A 13480-nucleotide genomic window follows, 5' to 3' on the forward strand; every position below is an offset into this window, starting at 1 on the left:
TTTGAATTGAGAAAACTCAGTTAATAAACTAAAAAATTGTTTTGCTCCATGAAGTAATCCAACAATGTGTACGCCACCATCTTGTCTATTTCAAGTCTTCTCTCATTGATCGAGACAGGTGTTAGTCATCATGACATGTGGCACTTTGGGATGGACACTCTCACCTGGTTCAATCAATAAGAGAAGACTTGAAATACACTGAACAAAAATATATAAATGCAACATACAACAATTTCAAAGATTTTACTGACTTACAGTTCATATAAGGAAATCGGTTAATTGAAATACATTTATTAGGCCCTAATCTATGAATTTCACATGATTTGGAATACAGATATGCATCTGTTGGTCACAGATACCTTAAAAAAAAGGTAGGGACCACCATTTGTCTCATGCAGCACGACATCTCCTTCGCATAGAGTTGATCAGGCTGTTGATTGTGGCCTGTGGAATGTTGAACCACTCTTCAATGTCTGTGCGAAGTTGATGGATATTGGCGGGAACTGGAACACACTGTCGTACACGTCAATCCAGAGCATCCCAAACATGCTCAATGGGTAACATGTCTGCTGAGTATGCAGGCCATGGAAGAACTTCCAGGAATTGTGTACAGATCCTTGTGAAATGGGGCTGTGCATTATCATGCTGAAACATGAGGTGATGGGGAGGTTGAATGGCACAACAATAGGCCTCAGGATCTCATAATGGTATCTCTGTGCATTCAAATTGCTATCGATAAAATGCACTGGTGTTCGTTGTCCGTAGCTTATGCCTGCCAAAACCATTACCCCACTGCCACCATGGGGCACTCTGTTCACAACATTGACATCAGAAAACCGCTCGCCCACCAGCTTTGGTACACTGACAATGGTGTATGTTGGGCTGTGGAAGCAGAGTGCTTGTGACGAATGGCCTTGTCCCGTCTGCGGTGTACAGGCAGCTGGAAAAGACTGCCGGAAGTGGTGTAGGGCTCTTAGGCCTTAACCACCAACTGTTTGGACCTCTTGGAAAAGATTTGCTGGTACTGCACATCTCCTGGAAAGACATGGTTGTGGTGTTACCATTATACACTTTTTGTGGAAGGGACGTAGGGCAACACGCCTTTGTTGGTAAAGGTGTCAACCGATTGGGACCTAAGTGTTTAGAGACAGACTAGTGTATTGTTTAGGGACTATGAGTGACACTGGGAGCTGCTTTTGAGAGGATAGATCAGTCAACAAAATGAATGGTCTGGGGAGCTGCAGAAGGTGTGAAAAGTCTTAGGAGGACAGTTCTTACACAGTGACGTGCATTCATGTGATGACTGTTATTTATCGAATCAACTAACTATGTTTTAATTGTCACTCAATTTAAATTAATCATGTAACTATTAACTCATTAGGAATTTGGGGCACCACGGAAGAGGTTGTTTAACGAGTTACCATCTCCCGAATTAAACTCTTAGAAGATACAGTGGGGAGAACAAGTATTTGATACACTGCCGATTGTGCAGGTTTTCCTACTTACAAAGCATGTAGAGGTCTGTAATTTTTATCATAGGTACACTTCAACTGTGAGAGACGGAATCTAAAACAAAAATCCAGAAAATCACATTGTATGATTTTAAAGTAATTAATTTCCATTTTACAAATCACATTGCTAGAAATAAATGTTCCAATGTCCAGTCTTTTGGAGAAAAAGGTTTTGGCAGTGAAAGTCTATAACAAAGAGAGCCAGAGGGAGAGTTTCTGCAAACTATTTATGACCAGCTGTTAAGTCATAAAACCGGCCCAACTCCCCCCTCTCCTCTCCTGTGGGAGAAGGGGGTCTGGCTATCTGTCAGCCATTTGCCAAGCTGATCTGGTACCTTTGATCCTCACCAAGGAGAGAGAGTCATGACAACAGTATGTATTGTTGTGTATAGGAGATTGAGGAGAAATGGCACCTTTCAATTGGTCTCATACACAATAATACATTTACTGTCTCTAACCTTCCTCATCTCCAAGACATCTGTAAACCTCCCCCAGCTCATTGACTTTGAGAGATCATTGTTGTCAATAGTAGCATGGGAAAGAGAAAAGGGGTAGACTAAATTGATTACATGGTCTGGAAGGTATTCTGTGGTCCTCAGGCTACATCAAAGTACCTGTAACACCATAACAAACACTACCCAAGCTTAGCACACCTAACATGGACATTTCAATATTGTCAGCTTGCTGTTCGCTAGTTAGCATCACTGAATTGGCAGAAAGATTGCTAGCCAGCTGAGAACCAACTAACCAACCATAGACAATTTATACACATTCATAATTACTACCAACACACCACGAGTGAGTTAGCTATAGCGACAATTCTATTTTTAGTAACAGTGTTTTCCAGACAAGGGTGGAATAGGCTACCAGATTGAGATACTCTTATTTGCTAACGTTAGCTAGCTTACGTTAGCTAGCTAACGTTAGTCAAAGATGGAACAAACAGACAAACATGTTTACTCTGCTGAAGGTAGATACCAGTCTAGCAGTGACTACTATGGCATAGGCGAAATTGATTGATAGTGTGTATTTAAAAGATAGCTAGCTATAGGATTTAGCTGATGGCTTTCAGTGTTCAATACAGGACTGTAACATTAGCTAACGTAGCTAATTTGCAGACAATGATGAGCTAGAGGGAGAATTATTTAATATACAGTAACAGTCAAAAGTTTGGACACACCTACACATTCAAGGGTTTTTCTTTATTTTTACTCTTTTTTACATTGTAGAATAATAGTGAAGACATCAAAACTATGAAGTAACACATGTGGAATAATGTAGTAACCAAAGTGTTAAACTAATCAAAATATGTTATATTTGAGATTCTTCAAGTAGCCACCCTTTGCCTAGATGACAGCTTTGCACACTCTTGGCAATGGTCTAAGGAATTGTCCGTAGATCTCTGAGACAGGATTGTGTCGAGGCACAGATCTGGGGAAGGGTACCAAAACATTTCTGCAGCATTGAAGGTCCCCAAGAACACAGTGGCCTCCATCATTCTTAAATGGAAGAAGTTTGAAACCAACCAAGACTCTTCCTAGAGCTTGCCGCCTGGCCAAACTGAGCAATCGGGGGAGAAGGGCCTTGGTCAGGGAGGTGACCAAGAACCCGATGGTCACTCTGACAGAGCTCCAGAGTTCCTCTATGGAGATAGGAGAACTTTCTAGAAGGACAACCTTCTCTAAAGCACTCCACCAATCAGGCCTTTATGGTAGAGTGGCCACTCCTCAGTAAAAGGCACATGACAGCCCGCTTGGAGTTTGCCAAAAGGCACCTAAAGGACTCTCAGACCATGAGACACAAGATTCTCTGGTCTGATGAAACCAAGATTGAACTCTTTGGCCTGAATGCCAAGGGTCACGTCTGGAGGAGAACTGGCACCATCCCTACGGTGAAGCATGGTGGTGGCAGCATCATGCTATGGGGATTTATTTCATTGGCAGGGACCGGGAGACTAGTCAGGATCGAGGGAAAGATGAACGGAGCAAAGTACAGAGAGATCCTTGATTAAAACCTGCTCCAGAGCGCTCTGGACCTCAGACTGGGACAAAGGTTCACCTTCCAATAGGACAATGACCCTAAGCACACAGCCAAGACAACGCAGGAGTGGCTTCGGGACAAGTCTCTGAATGTCCTTGAGTGGCCCAGCCAGAGCCCGGACTTTAACCCGATCAAACATCTCTGGAGAGACATGAAAATTTGCTGTGCAGCGACGCTCCCCATTCAACCTGACAGAGCTTGAGAGGATCTGCAGAGAAGAATGGGAGAAACTCCCCAAAAAACAGGTGTGCCAAGATTTTACCATCATACCCAAGAAGACTCGAGGCTGTAATCGCTGCCAAAGGCGCTTCAACAAAGTACTGAGTAAAGGGTATGAATACTTATGTAAATATTTATTTTTAATACATTTGCAAAAAGTTATAATAACCTGTTTTTGCTTTGTCATTATGGGGTATTGTGTGTAGATTGATGAGGGGGGAAAAAACAATTTAATCAATTTTAGAATAAGGCTGTAAAGTAACAAAATGTGGAAAAAGTCAAGTGGTCTGAATACTTTCCGAATGCACTGTGTGTATATTTATATATGTCCTAGCCTACCTCTTTCAGGTAATAATTTCAGATAATAAATTCAATGCAGTTATTTGCCTTATATTTATCTAATGAATGATGGGCTATGCATAAGCTTCTAACTTATAGCCTCTCTCGCTTAAGCAATACGCACCATGTGCTCCACTGGCCTTGCTGAAAGAATGTATTTTTAGCATTTCTTATACTAATAGACCATTGGAAGAGGGATGCAAGCTCTTGTTTGCTGAATGTTAAATACAGCAGCCAATAGAACTCACGGCCACGGGCCGTGGAGTTTGAAAAAAGAGAGAACACGGGATGGTGGTAGGCTATAGCAGTTATTTGTTCAGACCCGTAACCATTCAATCTTCTTGAAGAGAAAAGAAAGCCATCTGCATCTCATTCTAGTCCTATATTATTCAAGCATGCCATTACAATGATGAAGATCAGGACACCTAAACATTTCATTCAGGCTAACTGTTGAAAGCAAGGAAGGAATGATGCAACAATAGAGAAAGAGGATGTTGGCTAATACGCACGTCGCACAACATTAGGGGAATATTATGAAAGGTATGCATGCATCAGCCTACTATTGATAAAAATGTAAAATGGGCCTTATTGTATTTCAAAATTAATATCAAATTCGCTGGCCTATAATTGTAACTTTGTAGGCCGCATGTCCTGCTCCAGCATCACATGTTCTCTCCCAGGTTCATGGTTTGAAAGAGGTGTGTAATTCCAGTCCATATAATACAGTATAATACAATACAGTACACACTCAAAAAGATTAGCTTACTGGAGTTTGTTTCATTTACTTACCCAAGAGAGCATCGCTACATCTATGGGCTTTTATGTTTTTCTGTCCTGCTAATGTGCGGTAGGCTATTATACATTTACATTTTACATTTACGTCATTTAGCAGACGCTCTTATCCAGAGTGACTTACAAATTGGTGCGTTCACCTTATAGCCAGTGGGATAACCACTTTACAATATGTTAACCACTTTACAATATGTTAGGCTATGTATTGAATAAAGGCACAATCATTTGGCTCATAAAATGTCTTTAATGTATGGCTCATCAGGCTCTGGTAGCATCACATTTGTATTTCCATGCCAATCAAAGCTCTTATCATATCCAGACATATGCTTTATATGCTTTAAAATGACACTTCTGGTTTAGGCTGGAAATACCAGGTTATACAGGAGAAAGGTTATTCTCAGGATGGAACATTTGTAAAATACAGGAAAAATGTTCAACCCTAATCTGTATCTTATTCTTCAGATGTTTGGGGCTGCTGGTGAACCATGATGTGCAGACATAATCAAAGTGACACTGGACTAGCGCACTTGCCAGTCTTTAAGGTGTCTATAGCTAGGTTTCCATCCAATTGGCAACAGATTTTCATGCAAATATTCTACAATCTGCATATAAACAATATGAGCATTACAGGGTTTGCTTTAGGAAAATTTGGCGCCGGACAATGTGACCAAGAAGATTTTAATTTACCAGACATTTGAGAAATTTACCTGACATCCATATGCATTCAGATCCAACTTGGCGCAGCCAGCGTCATCAATAAACGAGGCATATTGGCCAAATGAGCCACATTTACATGTCCTTAAAAACAGCCTATAACAAATGACAAAAACACTATTCATTTGGTTTTGATGTGTGGCATATGCAAAACTTTATAGCCAATTTTTTTTATAGTTTTTTAGGCTAGTTTCCTAAAACAATAATTGTCCACCTCATGGTTCAGCTGTAGGAGATTTGAACACTAAATGCATCAAGGCATTGCATGCATAGGCCTATAGGTTTAGGTGTCCACTGTATGATATAACACAACAGCACAACACAACACATTTCTTCCCTCCATTAAGACTTGGATCAACCAGCTAACAGAGGTCCTTGTGATGTCCCAAAGCAGATGATTTTTATTTGATTTCAAACTGATTTGCATGCGTGCATACATGGACCTGTGTGTCAAGATTTTGATTGTATTACTTAATTTGCCCTTTTTTTGCTTTTTTGTTAAAAAAAAACATTAACATTTGTTTTGTGAAAACAGTAGGATAAATACACATGTAGGTAGAGTCCATTCCATTCTCGTTTTATTTCTCCTAAAGGAAGAGAAGCTTAGGCCTATCCCCAGAGAAAGATATGCCAGCGGCATGCTACGACACCAACATGCATTTCTTTATGTCAGATGGCTACTGCATCTGCTATACAGATATTTTACATTTTAGTCATTTAGCAGACGCTCTTATCCAGAGCAACTTACAGTTAGTGAGTGCATACATTATATTATAATTATTTTTTTATTTTTTATTTTTTTTATACTGGCCCCCCGTGGGAATCGATCCCACAACTCTGGCGTTGCAAACACCATGCTCTACCAACTGAGCTACATCCCTGCCGGCCATTCCCTCTCCTACCCTGGACAACGCTGGGCCAATTGTGCGCCGCCCCATGGGTCTCCCGGTCGCGGCCGGCTACGACAGATCCTGGATTCGAACCACTGCGATGCAGTGCCTTAGACAACTGCGCCACTCAGGAGTATAGACTTACAGGAGTTTAATAAATACATTTTCTATCAGAATATTTTGTACAAAGATAAGCATTATATTGTTAGACTATAGGAGTAGCTCTGGTAGGCATGAAACATTCTTCCTCACCTCAAGTTCAACTGTCAGTTGGAGCTCCGGTGCACACTGCCTTCATATCATAGGCTTGTAGTACCTAAAGCTTAGTAATAGCCACACCATACCAAACCTTCACAAAAGTTTATAAACTTTATTAGGGTAATATCAAAAGTAAGTCAAGCCGTTTATAGAGAATATATGAGCAGTTTATAGAGAATATATGAGCAGGCTATTACAGTGAGGGAAAAAAGTATTTGATCCCCTGCTGATTTTGTACGTTTGCCCACTGACAAAGACATGATCAGTCTATAATTTTTATGGTGGGTTTATTTGAACAGTGAGAGACAGAATAACATCAAAAAAATCCAGAAAAACGCATGTAAAAAATGTTATAAATTGATTTGCATTTTAATGAGGGAAATAAGTATTTGACCCCCTCTCAATCCGAAAGATTTCTGGCTCCCAGGTGTCTTTTATACAGGTAACAAGCTTGAGATTAGGAGCACACTCTTAAAGGGAGTGCTCCTAATCTCAGTTTGTTACCTGTATAAAAGACACCAATCCAAAGAAGCAATCAATTAATCAGATTCCAAACTCTCCACCATGGCCAAGAGCAAAGAGCTCTCCAAGGATGTCAGGGACAAGATAGTAGACCTACACAAGGCTGGAATGGGCTACAAGACCATCGCCAAGCAGCTTGGTGAGAAGGTGACAACAGTTGGTGTGATTATTCGCAAATGGAAGAAACACAAAATAACTGTCAATATCCCTCGGCCTGGGGCTCCATGCAAGATCTCACCTCGTGGAGTTGCAGTGATCATGAGAACGGTGAGGTATCAGCCCAGAACTACACGGGAGGATCTTGTCAATGATCTCAAGGCATCTGGGACCATAGTCACCAAGAAAACAATTGGTAACACATTACGCCGTGAAGGACTGAAATCCTGCAGCGCCCGCAAGGTCCCCCTGCTCAAGAAAGCACATACACAGGCCCGTCTGAAGTTTGCCAATGAACATCTGAATGATTCAGAGGAGAACTGGGTGAAAGTGTTGTGGTCAGATGAGACCAAAATCGAGCTCTTTGGCATCAACTCAACTCGCCGTGTTTGGAGGAGGAGGAATGCTGCCTTTGACCCCAAGAACACCATCCCCACCGTCAAACATGGAGGTGGAAACATTATGCTTTGGGGGTGTTTTTCTGCTAAGGGGACAGGACAACTTCACCGCATCAAAGGGACGATGGACGGCGCCATGTACCGTCAAATCTTGGGTGGGAACCTCCTTCCCTCAGCCAGGGCATTGAAAAAGGGTCGTGGATGGGTATTCCAGCATGACAATGACCCAAAACACACGGCCAAGGCAACAAAGGAGTGGCTCAAGAAGAAGCACATTAAGGTCCTGGAGTGGCCTAGCCAGTCTCCAGACCTTAATCCCATAGAAAATCTGTGGAGGGAGCTGAAGGTTCGAGTTGCCAAACGTCAGGCTCGAAACCTTAATGACTTGGAGAAGATCTGCAAAGAGGAGTGGGAAAAAATCCCTCCTGAGATGTGTGCAAACCTGGTGGCCAACTACAAGAAACATTTGACCTCTGTGATTGCCAACAAGGGTTTTGCCACTAAGTACTAAGTAATGTTTTGCAGAGGGGTCAAATACTTATTTCCCTCATTAAAATGCTAATCAATTTATAACATTTTTGACATGCGTTTTTCTGGATTTTTTTGTTGTTATTCTGTCCCTCACTGTTCAAATAAACCTACCATTAAAATTATAGACTGATCATGTCTTTGTCAGTGGGCAAACATACAAAATCAGCAGGGGATCAAATACTTTTTTGCCTCACTGTATATTGCGGCTAACTCAGCATTACAGTTGGAACTTAATTTAGCCAAAGAAAATGTCTCAACAGAATTAAACAAAACAGGTTTTGCATATTTAAAAAACTGCTTTCGATTTATAATTAATAAATATGCTTACAATAACAACAATGATATATCATAATAATTTTCTCTATCTTTTGTTTTACTTCAATGAAAAAGGCCTCCAGTTTCACAATCAACAGTGGCCTAGGCCAAGGCTCCTCTCTCATTCTCTCTCCTCATCAGCAGGCTCGCATGCCCGCAAGCCGTGAGAGAATAGTACTAAAGCGCAAATTCTTGGTGTAGGCTATGATAGACAGCCTCTCCTTGACAATTTGGCCCAGCTACAATTTTATTTATTGGCTTTTAATTTTTTTATCGGCCCTGGTGCATTTTCCCATCAGAGTTGTGTTTCCATCAAATTGACTTGTTGCAGATTAAAGTATGTGTGTAAATACGTAGTGCACATAAAAATAACTTTTGTGGTTAAATTCCCATGTACCGAATAAAAAATACAAGTTAAATGAATTTCCTTGGCATTTTCAACTCTAGGCCTACTGGTGGTTTTGTCCCAAAAATTGTTGTGTAGGTATAGAGAATGTGCCCACTCTGGTATTTACTGAAAGGCACTTTCACAACCCTGTGAAGTTCTAGATCATCTGTAGCCTAATAAACGGCATGATTTTTCATGATGTCATTACAATTTTTATCCAACATGTAGGCTACTTTACTGCATAAAAAGGTTGGAAACCTGGTTAATGTCAAGCCATTTTGAGGATGCTGGAATTATATTTTGGTTGAATGTGTGCATGCCTACAAGAGACTTTTGAAGTAGCCTAATCAGATTAAAACATTGTGACTGGTTGTGTTTATGCCACATATAAAAGGTAATACATTTTAAAAGTTAAATAACACATATTTAGGCTATATTGAAGCGTTAGGTTATAGGTGCGCAAAGAATAGCCGCTCGGATTGGAGAGGAGGCAGAGTGCATATTAAGCTTTCCTGAATAACTGGGCCTGCCATGAGCATATGTGGCCACATTATTATAGGAAGACTTGGGAGAATGAGGATCTGAAACAGACAACGCATTCAGTATCAGAAGTAAAAATACAGCCAGACTGGCCTATTACTGTGCCTTTCTAGACCTTATAAACTGTCGAGAGAAGACCCACAACGGATCCAAATATAATGAAACATTCAAATCACAGGGTTTTTGCTCCGTTATTCAAATGACATTTTCACTGCAGCCTAGAGTAGAATTTTGTACTCACTTGAAAACAATAATGCAATTATTCATTGCATTGTGGTGTTGTAGGCTAGTCTAGGTAGGATAATCGTATTGTCCCTAAACAAGATCAATAGGGGAGCTTTTTGAGCTGTGTGTTTCATGTCTTCACTGTTCTTTCACTCGCAATGATGCACCTGGCCTGTCCACTGCCTCTCAGCTATTCCTATTTGTTCTTGTCAATTCATTTTGAAAATTGATGCAGCTTTGAATGCTTTTATGTGTGGTATGATTTCTAGTTAGCCTATTGACAAATGATCCACCTACCACTATTGTCACTATGCATGGTGGATAGAGGGCAGGATAGACCATTAGATTGGTAGACTATACTGACCTGTGGTATAGTAAAATGTACCACATGGAAAAGCGTAGTGCATAAGGGAAGTACCAAAACACCTTGATATAGGGAAGGCGCATGCAAGCTGATGAGGAAATTTGGCTAGGATGGATTGAAATTATATAGTAAAACCTGCAAATGTGCAAATGTTAGCGAGGGAAAAAAAACTCCTCCCCTGTGCCCAATAAAAAACCACACAACCCTCCCCAAAGCAAAAAAAAAATTGTTTGACAACCCTATTTTAGACACAAATTGCGATCTGAGAGAGAACATTTTGTTACTTTGTATAGTTTTTTTCATTTACATTACATTTACGTCATTTAGCAGACGCTCTTATCCAGAGCGACTTACAGTTAGTGAATGCGTACATGTACTTTTTTTTTTTTTTTTTTTTTTTTTCATACTGGCCCCCCATGGGAAACGAACCCACATCCCTGCCGGCCAAACCCTCCCCTACCTTGGACGACGCTGGACCAATTGTGCGCCGCCCATGGGTCTCCCGGTCGCGGCCGGCTGCGACAGAGCCTGGACTCGAACCAGGATCTCTAGTGGCACAGCTAGCACTGCGATGCAGTGCCTTAGACCACTGCGCCACTCGGGAGTCAAGCGTTCAGACGGGGGATGAGTGTTACAAATTGTATGAATCAATGGGTCCTGCTGCTCACTGTAGGGCAACCGGATGCCTATATTAGGCTTATGGCTCTAATCATTATTTTTGTGTCAAATTATCAATATTTTGGCTATGCTGGCCTGTTGTAAATTATCCATTAAATGCCTGATAAATACATACAATTCTGAACATATTGTAATTTATAATGCTAATGCAGAGTCACCAATAAATTGTCCAGTACACTTATTGTATGCTGTTTTCATGTACATTCCCTAATGTCTAAGCTTCTAAGGTGACTCAGGCTTTAGTAATTATTGTGATGAAGTGTATCAGTAAACTCTATTCTGTAATTAGTTACAAAACAATAGAAATACAATTGTGCATTGCTGCTGTTTGTCTGATAACCAACAGTCCATGATCAGCTCTGTTGACCATGAGAGCATTTTGCAAAGAAAATGGATTGAGGCTCGGATAGACGTGGCCCATTGTTTACCCTGTCATCAATGACATGTGGCCCATTGTTTACCTTGTTACATTACATCCTTAGTTTACCTTTCTTTCCGCTGTCACTTGAGGATCGCTAGCAATGGTGGATCATAGGATCATATTAGGCTAACGTATTACAACTTGTGCAATAATTTGGGACATGTAGCCTCTTTGAATCATTATGGAACGCAGACCATAAATAACAGTTTAAACCTGGAGCCTGGCGCACGTTTCATGACGACAGGACCGTTGTCATCACAGTTCCATGATTAGTGAGGACTACTAAGGTAGATTTATAGACTACTATAGAGACTATTGTACACTTTTCTCACTTTCCAATATTTCATGGATTGAACAATTTAATATGGCAACTTTCAGGATTAATCAAATCACAGCATTTTTTATTCACCAATATATTTTGTTAATAAAGGCTCTCCAAACCTTGTTTTTTTTATAACTCATAAATACTTTCCTAACCTTAAATAAATAATCTACAAGATCAGAGTATTTTTTATCTACCAATTGGTGCTGAAAAGGAGATGAATATGCGTGTATTTACATGGCTTTATTTAATTGATCCCTAATATTCTGAACCCTTTTCTCAATATATTCTGTCGTCACCGGTCTACTAACTACCGGTCCTGGCAACCCATCATTACGCACACCTGGCAACCCTCATTACGTACACCACTACCCTGATTACTCCCCCTTTATCTAGCACTCCCTAGCATCACACTTCAGGCAGTATTGGTTATGTTTCCTTGTCTGACGGTTCTCTTGTTTTTGTATCGTTCATTATTATTAAACTCACTAACTGCACCTGCTTCCTGACTCCCTGCATCGACGTTAAAGGCTATTAAACACTGAGAGTACAAAACATTTTGAACACCTGCTCTTTCCATGACAGACTATCCAGGTGAAAGCTATGATCCCTTATTGATGTCACTAGTTAAATACACTTCAATCAGTGTAGATGAAGGGGAGACAGGTTAAAGAAGGATTTTAAATCCTTGAGACAATTGAGACATGGATTGTGTATGTGTGCCATTCAACTCAATGGGGGCAACTCAATATTTGGAAGGTGTTCTTAATGTTTTGTACACTCAGTGTATAATAGCAGAGAAATGGAAGGGTAAATAATAATAATAATAAGCCATTTAGCAGACGCTTTTATCCAAAGCGACTTACAGTCATGCGTGCATACATTTTTGTGTATGGGTGGTCCCGGGGATCGAACCCACTACCTTGGCGTTACAAGCGCCGTGCTCTACCAGTTGAGCAACAGAGGACCATATCCGCCCCTCTCAGGAGATAAGGGGTTAAACCCCTGGTGATGACTTACGCGATATTGAACAGAGAGATCTGAATTAAATGTTGACCTACCAGCACCATCACCCACTTACCCCAAGGTGGTTCAACTTACCCTGTCCCTATGCCCAATTTACCCCATACCCGGGGTAAGTTGTGCCAAGAGACCACTTTTTTTGTTGTTGGACAAGCTATGTTTTCAAAACGTATGTTTACATGAATTCAGAGGTACACAACATCCTGAAATATATGTATACTGAACATGCAACTATTTCAACGATTTTACTGAGTTACAGTTCATATAAGGAAATCAGTCAATTTAAATAATTTCATTTGGCCCTAATCTATGGATTTCACATGACTGGACAGGGGTGCAGCCATGGGTGAGCCTGGGAGGGCATAGGCCCACTCACTGGGGAGCTGGCCCAGCCAATTATAATTTGTTTTTCCCCAGAAAAGGGCTTTATTAAAGACAGAAATACTCCTCAGTTTCATCAGCTGTCCGGGTGGCTGGTCTCAGCCGATCCCACAGGTGAAGGAGGTGGATGTGGAGGTCCTGGGCTGGCGTGGTTACACGTGGTCTGTGGTTGTGAGGCCGGTTAGATGTACTGCCAAATTCTCTAGAACGATGATACATTTAATGAACGATACATTATCTGGCAACAGCTCTGGTGGACATTCCTGCAGTCAGCATGCCAATTGCATACTCCCTCAACTTGAGACATCTGTGGCATTGTGTTGTGACAAAACTGCACATTTTAGTGGCCTTTTATCCCCTGCACAAGGTTCACCTGTGTAATGATCATGCTGTTTAATCAGCTTCTTGATATGCCACACATGTCAGGTGGATGGATTATCTTGACAAATGAGA

This window comes from Coregonus lavaretus (assembly GCF_964263955.1).
Source record: "Coregonus lavaretus genome assembly, chromosome: 19".
NCBI lineage: Eukaryota > Metazoa > Chordata > Actinopteri > Salmoniformes > Salmonidae > Coregonus > Coregonus lavaretus.